General features: G+C 41.6%; 1 protein-coding gene across 2 annotated transcripts in view; it reads left to right on the top strand.

The window, feature by feature from the left end:
* Nucleotides 1-17,836, top strand: part of ccl25a (chemokine (C-C motif) ligand 25a) — a 30,747-nt gene that overhangs the window by 8,905 nt on the left and 4,006 nt on the right. The window lies entirely within an intron of this gene.

The following is a 17,836-nucleotide window of genomic DNA, read 5'->3' as shown; positions in this document are numbered from 1 at the left end:
AGGGTACCAGGTTGCTGGAGACGCGGAAGTGGCACTTCCGTGTCGAGCAAGGATGGTCGTAGATTGCAGGATACAAGTCATTAGCCGGGACGGGAGAGCAAGGGCGGTATCGAGTTCGGAAACAAGGTCGGCAACAGGTGTCAGGCAGAGAGCGGGGCAAAACAGGGCGGATGTCGGGATGGCAGAACAGGGCAGAATCAGGTCCGGAAACAGGTCGGCAACGGGTATCAGGCAGACAAAAACAGGGCAGGAAAAGTGTCTGAAAGTGAGAGCTTGACAAGCTGGGAGCATCGGTTCGCAACAATTTGACAGGGTTCTCTTGAAAGCCGGGGGTTTAAAAGGAGTCTATTAGCTAATCAGCTCTCAAGGCTGTTAGCGCCAATTGGGCAGTCACAGGTGCCTTGAATCGGCAATCATGACACACGGCTAATTAAAAAAAAGAGTCAGCGAAATCGAAGACCTCCTCACACAAAAAAGTCCTCACAAATACATTTTTAAAAAAGTGAGAGAAGCCTGGCCCAGTCGAACCCGAAATAAAGATAGACATTTTAAGCCTGACCCAAATCTCAGTTCGGGTTCGGGTCAGCTTGGGCTCGTGCTTAAGATCTTACCTCTTGTTCTGTCCCTTTGGTAAATAAATGCTTTTCAGCCATTTTGGAAGCTCACTTGCGAAACAATCTCAACATTGTTTTGTACTCACGAACCAAAATACTGTTATATTTGTATTTATCCGTTTTATCGTAATAAAAAACATCAACGGAACCTTTAACTCCGCCGCTTGTTTTACCCGTCTTGTCGTAAAGCCCAAACAGTAAACGAGCACCAGTAGGAAGAAAAGTCTGTCCTCCTTCCCTTGAACAAGAAAACCCCAAAATCAAATAAGATACTGAAAGTATAAATCACTGCATCTTATAATTCAATAAGTATGACAAGTGGTTTTCTAATTCCAGTAGTTTATGAAATAGGACTGATTGACTAATTAAACTACCGCTTGACAAGCATAGGTTATTTACATTACTAACTTGCTAGCTGGTTTGTGGACTAGCATGATATTTAGTATGAAATCAATGTGTTAAAAACAGTGTCCCTGAAGGTAAATGCTTAAAGCTTTAACTCTGAGTTAGAAAAACGTTAAAAGACGTTTCAACCTTTTTTTTAACAAATAAGCTACTAAAACTGCACTTTGACCTTTGGCAATGGCTTACTCACTTTCGTAAGTCGCTAGCTTTAGCCAAATAAGAAAAGAGTACAGCTAGGGAAGGCACCAGTTCCACAGTACCAGCGCTTTGAATCAGATTAAACGGATTTATACTTGTTGATGAGGATAACAGTGCTACCAAGCACTACATCTTCCGTGGTATATCACGCCAACTTATTATAATCCGCATTTTGGATGAAAACTACGAAAATTGGAAAAAAAACATAGAGCCTGATACCTGCTGCCGACCTTTTTTCCGCACTCGATTACCGCCCTTGCTCCCCTGTCCCGGCTACCGACCAGCTTTCCTGCCACCCACGACTATCCTTGCTCGACGCGAAAGTGGCACTTCTGCTTTCCTGCCATTGGCCACACGTGTCTGACGATCATCGGATCGTGGAAGCAAGCACTGCTCTCTATTTCAATAAAAGTGAGTTTAACGAACGCTGTTGGGTCCTGTCTCCATTTCTGGCTTGTGACACATGTAGGTTTTAGATCAGGGGATGGTGTAATAATAGTCTGTAGTTTGCAATAGTTGGTGGTCTGTGCGGCCCCTCGAAATTCCTTCTAATTAAGGGCAATACAAATAAACATGACTTGACTTTTGACTGTTTATGCTGCATTGGTGTCATCTGTTGGACACCAACAATAACAGCAGGTTTGATGTGCGGTTTCTACTTTGTCTAAAACCACTTTTGATTTAAAAATTGAGCTCTTAAATGCTATAAGGGGCTATGAATCAAAATATGAAAATTCTTCTTATTAATTCTGAAATATGGGTTTCAATGTTTGGCAGTCCTCGAACAACAATAAAATCTAAAGGACGGTTTCATGGAAGCGCATGGGAAGCCAGAAAGCAAAATGCAGATAGCTATGCCCGCAAGCGTAGATGCATTCTTTGCAGGAGCGTGCCCCGTCAAAGTTGATATGGCACTAAAACAACCGTTTTCGATTATCGGGAATTTGCTATGACGCTTTGGCCCACGTCCAAGCCCCGTCGGCGGAGACCATCAAATCCTGACAAAGCTTTGTGGCCATTAACCTGTCAGTAATTTCTGGATAATGTAGTTGAAGATAATCATCATTTGCTCATTTCAGTTTCTGCTTTGTTGAGTTGGCAGAAACTGTTATCAACCACCCAGAATTTATTAGAACGAGTAAATAAGACCGTGCCATTAAAATTAGCACAGATTCCTTTCCAAATATCCTCTTTTAATAAAACCGAATGAATAAATTGTGTGTATTGATCGATGTCCAAAGACAGCAAATTCAACTTGAAGGTGTGCACTGAAGCAAACACAACCTCAAAGCAAGCGTTTCAGTTGACTTGGGGATTCACTTTTGAGCATAATTGTAATTTTAAAGATGCTAAATACAAGCTTAACGATACATCACTGGAGTATACTAAAATGCACATGCATTTCTTCAATAAAATTCAACCCATGAAAATATAAAAAACAATATTATACTTTATTTCTTTGCTAGTACATGAAGGGCGGCAGTTGCTCAGGAGGTAGAGCGCTCGTCTTGGGATGTCGAAGTGTCCTTGGGCAAGACACTGAATCCCTAATGCCCCCGATTAGCAGTTAGTTGCCTTGCATGGCTGACGCTGCTATTGGTGTGTGAGTGTGTGTGAATGGGTAAGTGTGAAGCACATTGTAAAGCACTTTGGGAGGTCTACAGTTACTTGAAAAGCGCTATATAAATGCAGACCATTTACATTGAATATGACTGTTAAAGGGACACTGAAATATTTGACCACTGGATGTCATTATTGTGCAGTGCAACCGAAAAACGTGTGCTACAAAGCACAAGGAACAATACAAACTATGGGGACTCAAACTTAAGAGAGCGCACCATTTTCCTCCACATTTCTGAGCCTGCCTTTTGCAAAGTTTTGGTGTGCCTGTTGCAACAAGATATTAGACGATTATAGCAAGATATCTGACAATTATGTTAGCTCCCTTTCAGTGAGGCTTGTTTTATGTAAAATAAATAAAAAAGCAAGTATTAAAAAGCATGTTCATTTGATAGTTCATGTATTTTGCCAATAATATTTTCCCCACAAATAGGAGGCACTAAATAATACGCAATATCCGTTTACTACTAAGTACTTAGGTTAACATGAACTATTTTTAATTTGTCATTTCGAACCTTCAAAATGTGTTCCTTCAAAGGACATTGCAAAACATGTTTTTTGTTCAGCTGTTATTTTATCAACAAAAGGAAATAGAAATGTAAGAAATTATAACATTTGAACTGATGAAGTTTGGACCCAAGGGCTACAATGCGTATGTATGATCATTTATCAAACATACATTCTGTTCATTTTTAATTGATGTTTAATAAGAATTATTTTGTCTGCAGCAGCATTTTAGTGTCATGATTTTGGAAAATAAACATCCCGTGTTTCATGTTTGTATAGTTTTATTACAACACTAATATGTTTAACACAAAGGAATCCATAGTGATCAAGCCCATGGATGGATATAATTACAATTACCGTCAGTTTTCTGAAACTGTGTCTCTGAATGTTTTCCACCATGTTAGAGAGGGGGGGGGGGGGGGGGATTTTTTAAGGGTTATTGATCTATCTTCTTTATTCATTATCCATTATCTGTTATCGGTCAGTTGATAATACGCTACAAAGCCTAGGAGCCGGGACTCTTACTCTCAGCCAAAAGGCCAAACTAAGGTCCTAGCCTTAAAGCCTTACTGCGATCATTGCGAATGCACCGTTCCCGGAGGTACTGCAATGTTAGAGACATTTACATATGGATCACAGGATAGGTAAACATGTAAATATTAACTGATAATTATATTTTCAAAAGAAACAGTATGTTCCTTTAGCTATGGTGCTATGTTTTATTCTGGAATCTGTAACGGATTATTTGGTTAAGAACAGTAGTTGTCTGTGTTATAATAAGGGTGATTTATTTTGAACCCAGAATAACAGAAATCATGAAAAACAATGCCGTTTTTAAAAACTTGACATGTAAGCATTTGATGTTCCGCCCACTTCTCAACATGCTTTTTTTCCCCCAAAAATTTACCCGACAGGGTGGAACAGTCAATAACATAGTGGAACAGACAACAACAAAGTGGAAAATCTTTGTGTCTGATTCCAGATGTTAAGGTTTTCCTCATTGTCGAGCATTTTTGACCATTTGGAATTACTGTAAATTAATGCAATACAGAACAACAGACCACATTAGCATCATTGGTCTCCCTGCGCCCCCATGGCAGGCAGGCTTCCGGAAAGGCCGCTGCACCACTGACCAATGCCTCAGATTGTCTCAGTTCATCATGGATGGGTTCCAGTCAAAACAACGTCTGCGCTCTATTGCTGCCTTCTTCGATTTCAGGAAGGCATATGACCAAGTGTGGCGTGCCAATCTCCTCCAAAAGATGCTGAACATTGGCGTACCTCTCCGGTTTGTTGAGTGGACTAAGGCCTGGTTCACCAATCGTACGGCACGTGTGAGGGTTAATGGGACTACGGGACGCTGCCGGACGTTCAAAGAAGGCCTCCCCCAAGGCTCGGTTTTATCTCCACTCCTCTTTACCATCTACATCAACGACCTGCTAGATTCTTTCGAATCCTCCACCCTCATCTTCGGCTATGCTGATGACTTGGCGCTGGTCTGTAGCGGCCGTAATAAAGAAGAAGTGGCGGTGAGACTAGAGTCAGAGGCAGCCAAAGTCAACCAATGGGCCATTATTAATCATCTCACCCTCAACACGGCGAAGTCAGAAGTCGCCATCTTTTCCATGGACGCTGCTGAATCCTCTTGGTGCCCAAACATCACTGTAGGGGGTTCGAGACTCAATATGAATCCTACTCCTACTTTCCTGGGGGTTCGATACGATCGCCGACTGACCTTCAATGAGCATGTCCGGCACTTGAGCCAAGTCATGAAGCAACGATCCAATCTCCTGCGACAACTGACCGGCACGTCTTGGGGATGGCGGCCCTTGGAGATGCGGACGATCTACATTGCCACCGTCCGATCGCTCGCTGAATATGCAGCTCCTGCCTGGGCGCCCTGGGCCTCCAACACCAATATCCAGAAACTGAAGAGGGCACAATCGGACGCGGCTCGGGCAATTACGGGCCAACTTCGATCTACTCCCATTGACGCTGTCCTCCATGAAGCCCAGCTCCCACCGCTCTCCTCCCGACTTCAGCTTGCCAGCCTTAGGAAAGCTGATGAATGGTTCCACCTCCCTCCCAACGATCACAGGAGAGTACTCCTCCAAAAGCACAGTCCTAAACGCCCCAAGAGAGAGGACTGGCGTAATTCCACAACCGCCATTTTATCCTCTCTCAACCTCACGCCAGTGGACTCGGAGTCTGTACATTACCCTAAGATTCCGTGGCCTCTGGAGTCCCCACCACCCATCCATTTCACCCCCGTCCCAAAGTCCGCATCCCCTGCCCAACAACTTGCCACTGCAGAGGAAACACTTGCGGATCTGGGCCCAACCGACTTGTATATTTTCACCGATGGTTCCACCCTCAACGGTACGGAGAATGGAGGAGCCGGAGTGGTCATCTTTAAAGGCAACACACTAATCCACTCCTGGCATGCGCCAACCGGGGCCTTTAGCAGCTCTTTTCAGGCCGAAAAGTCTGCCATGATCGCTGCAATCGCCTGGCTAGACCACAATAACGACTGGTCCTCAGCCTCCATCATCACGGATTGCAAGTCCCTCCTCAAAGCTCTCTCCAACCCTAATATAACAGACCCCTCCATCCTGTCCCTTAACTCCTCAATTGCGGCCTTCTCCCCATCCAAGAGCATCCGGCTTATCTGGGTCCCGGGTCATTGCAACCTCCCGGGTAACGACCTTGCAGACGAGCAGGCTAAATTAGGCTCGGCCCTCCCTCAACCTACCGCCCCGCTAGACCCACAAACTCGGCTCGCCATTATTCGCAGGAGCTGCAAACCCCCCCCATCTACCCACCCATGTCTCATCTCTCTTACCTCTTCCCACCACAACCCGGAGGAAGAATCCCAGCTCTCAAAGAAAGACCTTGTCGATCTTATACGATTCCGGTCCGGTCATCACCCCTCCCTCCGAAGATGGCAACATTTGACGGGGAAATGCGAAGACGATCGGTGAGGAAGAAGAATCGGCCGAGCATCTCTGGCTACGGTGCCCTGCACTCCAGTCTGCCCGATACCACCGCCAGCTGGGATTCTCCTTCGGAGAACTACGGAGCCTCCCACAGGCGAGTCTAGCGCTACTAAGGATTATCCTTAGGCGCCTTGAGTGACTCAACAACAACAACAACAACAGCAGGACAAGGAACGCAACCTCCACGTGGTGTCCTGTGGACGGCCACATGGCCGACGAATGCGTCTCCCACCCGCTACACGAACGCTTCGGTACAAGTTACCCAAAGCTGACCTCATCCGCTTTCGGAGCGGCCAATTCGCGGAACTCGTAACACAACCGAAGCGTTCCATGTCATTCCTAAAGATCATCTTTAGACGACTTGAAGCGATCTAACAACAACAACAACAACAACAACAACAACATTAGTATCAATCATCATACCATTATGAACACACATCAGCTGTTCAATGTTTTAAGTACAGACATGTGACTTTTTTTGCATCCACCGCACTGTTGCCACCAATTTCTGTACTTTTCTGTTTTTGCTTTTTGTTTTTCCAGGAGAGCTTACTTTTAAGTCTTTGTTTATTACTTCTTTTTTGGTGTTGACCTAACTTTCTTTGCTTAAAATCAGTGTCTGAAAATCATGACAAAAAGTTACCGGACACCAGGGCAGACAACTCTGAAAAGTTGCCTGCCCAGCCATAAAGTTGCCTGCCCCATTTTTCACAACTTCAACACAGTAAGACGACTAATCGCAAAAAAAAAAACATTGTTGCAAAGTATTAAGTCACGGTGGCTTAGGACTCAGATAAAACAGTTTATATATTTAGGTTAATATTTTAGCTGTAATTTGCGATTTTGTGATATTTTTTTACCTGTTTTTCAAAGAAAAATGCTTAAACTGGGCAAAATTGATCTGCCAGTGGAACCATAAAATGCTTTTAGTACGCTATAACTGTATTTCACAGCATATTTTAACCAGCTTTATCAAACAAAATGAGTGTTTCGATTTACAGTACCACCTCATGAGCAGATAGCTTTTATATAAAGCCACGTGAACTCCTCTTTCCACGATGCTTTTAATGTATGTTTACGTCTTGTAGCGTCATTGATTTTGTTAGCTTCTTTAGAATCTTTCTTCTGGGGCTGAGGTTTTGGATTGATTCCTAACCACTTCTCCATTTATCTTGTGTTCCCTGTGCGTCTACTTTGGAAAATCATATGCAAATGCTCAACCTTAAATGGCTCGGGAAAGTCCGGAAGCAGGAATTTATTCGATGCAGGCTTCTGATTGGCTGCCGCGTATGCAAATTGCCTAACGAACTGAAATTCCGAAATTTCCAAGATTTCGATATCGAAATAAAACAAGCGTTTGATTTGAAAAAAAATAAAAAGGGCAGAGACGTTGCGTAAGTTGTACGTAAAAGATGCACGCCCTGGGCGTCCGGGCAGACGATATTTCAAACACTGCTAAATCAGAAAAACACTTGTATTTCCATCCTTTTAAAAGATACAGACACTCCCCTACTTACGACCGTTCAATTTACGTCAAACGGTACTAAAAAAATATTCGGTATGTCGAAAAAATATCCGGACACTGCTGTAAGTTAGATTTTGTGTTGTGTGCACCTTTTTCTCAGTACAGGACAGTACTGTAGTGCTTCTTCCTACCGCTACCGGCGTGTGGCGCTGTGAGAGCTCACCCAGCATCCACCCCTAAGAAGAAATCCGCTTCCTCTTCCTATTTAGTGTGTAAACATTCTATCCCGTATCTCTAGCGCGCTAAGAAATTTTACATTTTTATTGTTTTTTGGCATTCATTCGATATGGTTAGGGTAAAGTATAAAGACAAGGCGAGCTGTTTCTTTTAAAATGAAAGTGGAATAAGAAAGCTTGATGCCGTTGAGAAAATGGTCAAAACGCTTTTTTTCTTATTACCTTATTACCTCAAAGTAATCTCTGCACAGGATCGATGCACGTTAAAAGTAACCAACAGCACATCCTGCAACAGCTTACAACAGGCTTCATTTAAAAAAAAAAAAAAACACTAAACATCCAGCTTCACTCCAGAAGCTTATTTTCCCTCTTGTGATTGGTCAATAAGCATTTATTTTGTGGATCCCGTGTTTGTTGAGTATCTTAAGAGTTAGAATTGTTTTCTATTGATATTTTTTAAAAATATATAATTTAATTTATGTTTCCAGTGTTTTTCAGAAATGTGTTTCAAAATTAGCTTGATAAAAAACTAAATGAAAACCTGTTTAGTTTATTCTTGTATTTCATTGATTATGTTTTGTTGCTCTAAAAAGTCAATATTTTAAAATTACATTTTGTTGTCATAGAGATTCCAGTTGCATGACTTTAAAGTTGCGTAGTTTTAAAAGTTTCAATGCATCATCCATCCATTCTGCGGTGTTTATCCTCACAAGGGTTGTGGGGGTGCTGGAGTCCATCTCAGTTATCTTCGGGCAGTGGGCAGGGGACACCTTGAACCGGTTGCCAGCCAGTCGCAGGGCACACAGGGACAGACAACTCACTCATTCACACCGTCGGGACAATTTTACTCGGCCAAATTAACTGTCATGCATGTTTTTGGAATGTGGAAGGAAACCGGATTGGCCGGAGTAAAACCACACAAGCACGGGGAGAACATGCAAACTCAGCACGGGGAGGCTGCGGTAGCAGGAATTGAACCTTGGACTAATGCACCCTGAGGCTGCGTGCTAACCACCTAGCCGCTGTGCTGCCAAAGTTTCTTTGTTTAAATGAATTAAAAGTTAACTGGAGGGTAAAAATAATTTTGTGATTTAGTAAAATAATATATTTTAATAAATATATGTAGAAATTCATTTTGTGCATATTACAATTCACTGATTAAAGGGTGCCTTCTTTTTGTCTTTTTTTCCCCATGTTCTTCTTTTGTTTTGTTTTCCTAGCTTTTTTTTACTTCTCTCTTCTGGAATTTTTCTTTTTGTTCTTAATCTTTGTATTTTTTTTAGTGTTTTAGTGATTTTTTTTCTTGATTTTCCTTTTTTGTATTTTTCCTGCTTTTTCTTTTTTTCCCCTTTTCATTTTTTCCTTTTTTTTTTTTTAGCCTTTTATTTTGTTTCCTTTATTATTATCTTATTTTCATCTCGTTTTGCCTTTACTTTTCCTTTCTGGTTGTTTACGACGATCCCCTGTAAGTAAAGACCCAATGTAAATATATTCTGCTTTTACATGCCCACACTTTCTTGTGTAAATATTTCGTGTTCATATATATTATTTTTATCTTTACAGTTAAATGTGTAACTGGAGTGCCACGTCCAATTTCGCTGTCACAAATATGTTTAACCCATTTTGTAACAATGATAATAAAGGTATATTCTATTCTATTCTTTTTAGTGCATAATATATGTACTAAAGCAACAAAAACAATCTGAAGAGTCGTTTGGGAGCCGGCTCTTTTTAGTGAGCCCAACCAAAAAAGCCGCTTATTGAAAAAGAGACGGAATTCCCATCCCCATAAGCTTATTTGAGTGAGAGAAGGGGCACTGCCCACCCCTGCTAACGCCTCTGGTGGCAAAAGTATCTATGCCTTGGACTTTTGCATCTCTCTTTCTTTTCCTCCACTTTTTCCCCTGGGCATGGTTTTATTTGCTCTGTAAGGTCTGCAATTCCTTCCTTCTTTCCTGTCTCTCTGTCCGTCTGCCATTTCTCTCTTTTTGCACTGTAATCTGTTGTAATCTGTTTCGGGTCGGAGATACGCTTTGCCCTATATAGACGCTGTGTGCCATTTCCTCAAAAACATACAATAATTTTACCATCAAAGCTTATTTTTTTAATAATGTTTTGTTCATAGACACATACATATATAATCTATCCATTATCTGCACCATTTATCCTCAGTAGGGTCGCTCGCGGGTGTGCTGGAGCCCATCCCAGCTATGTTCAGGCAGTAGGCAGGGGACACCCTGAACTGGTTGCCAGCCAGTCGCAGGACACAGAGACAGACAACTCACTCGCTCATTCACACCTTGGGACAATTTAGACCGGCTAATTAACGTTATTTGAATGCAGGAGGAAATCTTGAGTGCCTGGAGGAAACCCACGCAAGCACGGGGAGAACATGCAAATTCCACACAGGAAGGTTTGATCTTACGACCTCAGAACTGTGCCGCACACGCGCTAACCACTGCACTGCCGTATATATAATATATTGAGTTGATATTATTGTTATACTATTAATAATATAGAATACTATCACTCCGGGCAGTGGTTAGCGCGTGTGCGGCACAGTTCATGTCATGGGAACCTGTCGTGGGTTCAAATCCAGCTCCAGACTTCCTGTGCGGAGTTTGTATGTTCTCCCCGTGCTTGCGTGGGTTTCCTCCGGGCACTCCGGTTTCCTCCCACGTTCCAAAAACATGCATTTCAGGTGGATTGGCCGGTCCAAATTGTCCCTAGGTGTGAATGAGCGAATGAGTTGTCTGTCCCTGTGTGCCCTGCGATTGGCTGGCAACCAGTTCAGGGTGTCCCCTGCCCACTGCCCGGAGATGGCTGGGATGGGCTCCAGCCCCCCCGCGACCCTAATGAGGATAAGCGGTACGGATAATGAGATGAGATGAGACTATCACTCCGAACATTATATCCCACCATTAGGTCCCCACTCTACCCTGTTAGGTTCATAGACCTATTTTTTTTTAGATTATCTAGCTGTAGCTCTTTAGCCTATCAACTTTACCTAGCCAACTTTCAACAGAATAGCAAAACTAAATATAAGGTTTTTTAGAAAATATACTCAATAAAAATCTTAGATAATTTTCCATCACTGGTTAGAACTTCAAGAGTGTCTTATACAAGTATTTAAAATTTATTAACAAGTAAAAAAAAAGTAAAAGTTGAAGCTCCCCACTTTTACCAGGTAATTTCCTGCCTAAATTGCACGATGTCACTTAATTTAAATGTTTTTTTTGTGGAATTATAGTCTTTTTGAGGGGAAATTGAGCCCATCCTAACAGGGTGGAACATTCCTAATGGGGGATGTAGAATTTAACCAAAATAGCAAGTAAAAGTACAAACATTTAATTGCATAATGAAATACATTTTAGTGTAATTTAACATGTTTTTAAAGAAAACTATTGATTTCAGAATTGTATGGAGTTGATCACAATCGACATTTCGTTCTGTGTACATTGTTACACAGAATGACAATACAAGGAAATTATTATTATTATTATTATTATTACAATGCACTGCAAACCCAATAACATTGAGAATGTTAGCTAAAATAAAAAGTTATATTTGAAATCGATTTGATTTAGAGTTAAATGATAGCAAACATTTAATAATTGAAGTACTTATTATATACATTTTCCAGATTTTAGAGAAAAATCAGGATGAAAGAAAGATGCAGACAATAAATGTTGTTACAGACCCAAACAGTAAATTTTGGCTTACGGTCATCCATAGATGTGGTCTTCAAAATATTAGGACACCAAAACACAAGAATGTTTTCACCAACAATGAGATGATTCGAGGTGAACAAGAGGATGGCGTTGTTCATCCCGAACGAGTGGAACGTCGACAGCTCCGTGTACGCTTCGTTGATTTTAAGTGCTGCGCTTGAGACGCTTTAGGCGTTTGAACAGGCAGCTCGGCTATCAGGTATCCACTTGGTAGCTCAAGGTCCATTGAGCATCAGCAGCATCCGATGTCGTCCATTAGGTCAAGAGACTGTGGAATTTGCTACACAGTACAGCGTTTAATTGTCCTCCTTGTTTATAATACTTTCATCTATTTTACTCATAACTTTTCATTGCTTCTTGTATTTGCTAATAAGCATTCATGAAATCTTTCATTCCCAAAATAAGCATGGATCAATTCCTATCAACGATTAAATAGTGCCAACATCAGCCACACACGTTAGACATTAAAACATATGCACTTACAGCAGTTCGAGAAATGTAAAAAGGAGAATCAGTTATTAGTATTACTGGTTTTGTCATTGATGACACTGTAGTGAACGTTGTTTACAATGAGAATTTAATAAAGATTTTAAAAAGAACAATAAGATAAGAAAAGTGTTAGAATAAATAGGAAGTAGATATGTCTAACTTATTGTGCCTACCATAGGTCAGCATAATAAGAAATTAAAGTTATAAATACCTCTATTTTAGAGAAAACAATGGATAAAAAGTAACTATTCGTCATTTGGATAATATTTTTTTTTTTCATAAATGGGGTCGGGGAATTTAATTTAAAAAGGAGGCGAAGTTATGTCCAAAAAAAACCCAGCCGGGATTGCAAACAAATGCATTAAAATAGCATCCAAAACGCTGAATATTTAACCCTCGTGAAGTGATGCTTTCTGTTCAAGTGATGACGGTAAAACCTTTTTTGTTTCGTCGGGAATTAAATGTCTTGTGAGAATTGGAAATGCGCCCTGATTTCCAGTTGCCGCGTTTGTCCTGAAGCTGGAGTGAGGTTACAGGAAAAATGGGAGCTGGCTGACATGCTGACAGAAGCAAAGCACAACTGATGATAAACGGATGCTGTAAATATTCAAAACCTTTCTTCGGGGAAGCATGGGCCTCACGGCTCGCCGTCAATCACGCCCGTGTTGACACAACCGGATTTTTGTTGTTGTATTTAAACTTTCAAATTTTAAATAATTCCTTTTTTTAAACATTTTAACGAGGGATGAACATTATTGGCTGATAGTTACTGAACCGATAACGGCAAATATGACATCAGTTATCTGCCTGATAAAAAATATGAATAGACCTCATAATTGGTCACTTGGAGCCATCCTTCAGCTGACTGTGCTCGAAAGATTCAAAACATTTGTGATCATGTATCTTTTGTGAATTTGTATTTAGAGATATTAAAACTTGTTCGTGTCTCCTCTCTACCTCTTTGTAATTTGCGAGAGGAGCTCAGCCAATAACATTCACACAGTTCAGAATGTTAACAGGTGGTTAAAGTACAGGCAACGGAACATTAGTGAGTACAGACGCTCCCCTACTTACGACCACTCGACTTACGTGAGACAGCAGAGATGAAAAAAAAATTCGGGATGTCGAAAAATATCCGGACATTGCTGTAAGTTAGATTTAGTTTTGTGTGCACCATTTACTGTGTACAGGACATTACTGTAGTGCTTCTTTCCGCCGCTACCGGAGTATGGCGCTGTGAGAGGTCACCCAGCATCCACCCTGAAGAAGAAATCTGCTTCCTCTTCCCGGTTCGTGTTTAAACAAATCCAGAGCTGGTCCAGTGTTCCACGGCCAGGACGAAAACCACACTGTTCCTCCTGAATCCGAGATTTGACTTCCTGGCGGACCCTCCTCTCCAGTACCCCTGAATAGAACTTACCAGGGAGGCTAAAAATATCATTAATATATAAATTAGATAACGTTGGACCCAGAATAGAACCCTGTGGTACTCCACAACAGATGTATTCAGATGACAACTCTCCCATTTTCACATATTGCTTCCTTCCCGTCAAATATCTTTGAATCCATTGCAAAGCCAAGCCCCTGATACCATATCTTTCCAGTTTTTTTTAATAGTATATAATGATTAATGGTATCAAATGCTTTTTTAAGTCAATAAATACCCCAACTGCGTATCTCTTTTTTTGTATGCTATGGGTGATTTCTTCTACTGCATCAATAATGGCCATTGTTGCTGATCTGTTCGCTCTAAAACCATATTGACTTTCATTAATCAATTTACGTTTATCCACAAATTGTTCTAATTGTAATTGTCTATTATTGTAAAGTTTCTCAAATTTTTTAGAGAACCGAGGAAACAGAGATACCAGTCTATAGTTTGTAAAAATGTGTTTGTTTCATTTTTGTAAATTGGTATAACTTTTTCTATTTTAATTTGATTTGGAAATTTGCCTGTTAGAAACGATAGATTACACATGTAGGTCAATGGTTTCACAATGCTATTTATGATTTGCTTAACTAGTACCATATCGAAGTCTAAACAATCCATAGACATTTTGTTTTTACAGTTGTTAACCACGCCTAAGATTTCTGATTCCATAACCCCAGATAAAAACATGGTCTTGGAGTTCATTTTTATCAGTGACTCAAATTGTTTACTACTGCATTCTTCGAAATTTGCAGCTAGCTCTGGTCCAACATTTACAAAGTAACTTTTGAAATCCTCCACAACTTGATTTAAATTATAATTTTCACTGTTCTTATCAATATGTCATGATTGCCGATTGAGCGCAGCTGCGGCGGCTTAATTGGCGCCAACAGCCTGGACAGCTGATTGGTGGACACTCTCTTTTTAAACCCCCGGCTTCCTCTTGGAAGCCATCAGATCGTTATGCGAACTGTCAGCAGAAGGCTACAGTTCGCATAACTGTTGCCTACAGCTCAGTAAGCCTTTTCGTCCGACTCCGTTCCTGCCCTGTCAAGGAACCGGACCGGGAGGCAGGAAGGGTGAACTCATTTGCGTAACGATCAGTTACTTTTATTTAGAAAATAAAAGTTGTCCAACACACACGGACAAAAACAAAACAAAAACAGGCTTACAGGCAATCAGATACTCAGACTAGGTAATACTCACAAAACAGGCTTAAAGGCACTAACTCAGACAAACGGGCATGACAGGTCAAACAAAACCGAACAGAGCAAAACAGAACAATGCAGACAGAATAATGCAATGATCCAGCAACCGGCAGTCCCCAAAACCCGCCCTTATGAAGCACACACGCAATTTAAACAATCTGTTACAGCCGGTGCCAAGGGGCGGGGCCAGCTGGTTGTCATGGCGACCATGCTGGACATGACAGAGCCCCCCCTTTAAGGGACAGCTCCTGAGGTCCCAAAAGACAATAAATACCTCGCACCCCGGAATAGGTCGACGCTCCCGATAAGGGCAACCCCGCTCCATCCTCCGAACACGCAGGAACGGGGAGAGGCAGGTGCCGTTGGCCTCGGACGAGTCGGACTGGCGCTCGGCTGGGGGGGTCGGACTGGGGATCGGCAGCGGAGTCGGACAGGCGATCGGCAGCGGAGTCGGACAGGCGATCGGCAGCGGAGTCGGACAGGCGATCATCAGGGGAGTCCGACGGGCCATCATCAGGGGAGTCCGACGGTCGATCAGCAGGGTAGTCCGACAGGCGATCATCAGGGGAGTCCGGCGGGCGATCATCAGGGGGGTCAGGCGGGCGAACATCAGGGGAGTCAGACAGGCGATCATCAGGGGAGTCAGACAGGCGATCATCAGGGGGAGTCAGACAGGCGATCAGCAGGGGAGTCCGACAGGCGATCAGCAGGGGAGTCAGACAGGCGATCATCAGGGGAGTCAGGCGGGCGATCATCAGGGAGTCAGGCGGGCGATCACCAGGGGAGTCAGACAGACGATCATCAGGGGAGTCAGACAGGCGATCATCAGGGGAAGTCCGACAGGCGATCATCAGGAGAGTCAGACAGGCGATCAGGAGGGAAGACCGACAGGCGATCAGCAGGGGAGTCAGACAGGCGATCATCAGGGGAGTCCGGCGGGCGATCATCAGGGGAATCAGGCGGGCGATCATCAGGGGAGTCAGACAGGCGATCATCAGGGGGAGTCAGACAGGCGATCATCGGGAGAGTCAGACAGGCGATCAGCAGGGGAGTCCGACAGGCGATCAGAAGGGGAGTCCGACAGGCGATCATCAGGGGGAGTCAGACAGGCGATCATCAGGGGGAATCAGACAGGCGAGCAAGAGCACATGTTTAAAAAGGGAGTTTCAAATTATTCATACATAATTATATAACTATGTACTTTCTGCAATATCTATATATCAATATTGTGGTGCTCATAAAATATCTTGCTATTCTGGTTATGCCTTGGCGGCAGTAGGTCTCAGGTTCGACTACCAGCTTCTCTGTGTTACATGTCGAAGTGTCCTTGGGCAAGACACTGAATCCCCAATGCCCCGATAAGCAGGTAGTTGCCTTGCATGGCCGACACTGCTATAGGGGTGCGAGTGTGTGTGAATGGGTAAGTGTGAAGCACATTGTAAAGCGCTTTGGGATGACTTCAGTGACTTGAAAAGTGCTATATAAATGCAAATGCAAATGCAAACCATTGGTTATTATAGTGTTAACTGATATAAACTTAAAAGTCGAGTCTCTCCAAAGTTCCATTTTTCTAGTTATGATTACCCCAGCAGGATAATGTTATTGTAATTATCAACACAGATACACCCACACATGAAAATAATTAGATCTTCGGTGTGTTTTACTTTTTTGGTGTCAGTCCCTAGAAAGATTTTATTAGAAGGAAAAACCTTTATCGTGAACCCCTAAATGTAATCTTCTTGCCCTATTTTCATCTGATGTCTTAAATTTTGAAATCTAACTATACCTTCAAATCCTGTTTCAACCGCAAATGTTCAAAGCTGAAATTACATTGTTACTTTAAAATCCATGCATATATGCCAACCTGACATTATAAAGGGGTACATTTTATCACGCACTCTATTTTTGTGTGCAAACAGTCTCCAGAATACTTATTCATAAAATAAATAAATAAAGCATACGCTTGTTTAAAGCCGGAAAATTAAAACCTTGAACAGCTCCCAAATCTATTGCAATCGTCAGAGCAGTTTATTCTCGCACAAAGACATAGGCTAACTTTGAATAAAGCAGCCGAATGGACTAAAATACTTGTCTCAAAATGTTTTTCTGTTGTTTGAATATGAAAAAAAGCTTAACTAAAATAATATATATATATATATATATATATATATATATATATATATATATATATATATATATATATATATATATATATATATGCGAAAGAATACAATGTATATATTCCTAATGTATCTTACTTCTTAACTTATTTTGGAAATAGGCTTCTGCTAAATCCCATTGCATCACTTTTTTCATTGCACTGTTGTTCTGATGCACTTACAACTAAGGCCACAAAGCACTCTCTTGTAAATATTCCTGCCAATTTATCTTAACATTATTTTTTTTTTTATGTCTTTAATCCATGTTCATCCTAGAGTGCCATGTCTAATCACATTATAAACAATGTTTACTACGTTTTTATCAGTAACAATAAAAAGAACTGTAATTCTAATTTTAGATTTTGTCTAAGGTTAGTAAAAAAAAAACAATACTTTTACACACATTTTGCCTGGGGGGGAAATAAAAGAATGCATTGCTAATTTAAATAATTCAAAAGTATTTGTGTGTATCATGTCAATAATGCCACAGGAAAGAATCTATATTTATGTAAGCATGTTAAAAAAACATGTTGCTCCTCACTTCACCTTTAAACTAAAGCAAAAAAAAATCAAAAAAAAAATCACATGGACGAGCAACAGGTCAGCACAGGATATCACCTGCGTGTGTCCTAATGATATTCCCGTCAAAGATGAGGGGGCTGGGGGTGGCCGTACCTACATCTTCTGCAATAGCGAGAACTAAAAGTCTGGGTACAAAGGTTAGTCACTTTTATGGAAATACGAAACCTGCGCGACGCCCCTTTTTTTGCCCTATAAGA

This window comes from Urocampus carinirostris, chromosome 1 (assembly GCF_059441175.1).
Source record: "Urocampus carinirostris isolate Australia breed hairy pipefish chromosome 1, RoL_Ucar_1.0, whole genome shotgun sequence".
NCBI classification, from domain to species: Eukaryota; Metazoa; Chordata; class Actinopteri; order Syngnathiformes; family Syngnathidae; genus Urocampus; species Urocampus carinirostris.
Note: the sequence above shows the minus strand (reverse complement) of the source record. Positions and strands in the feature narration are given on the sequence as shown.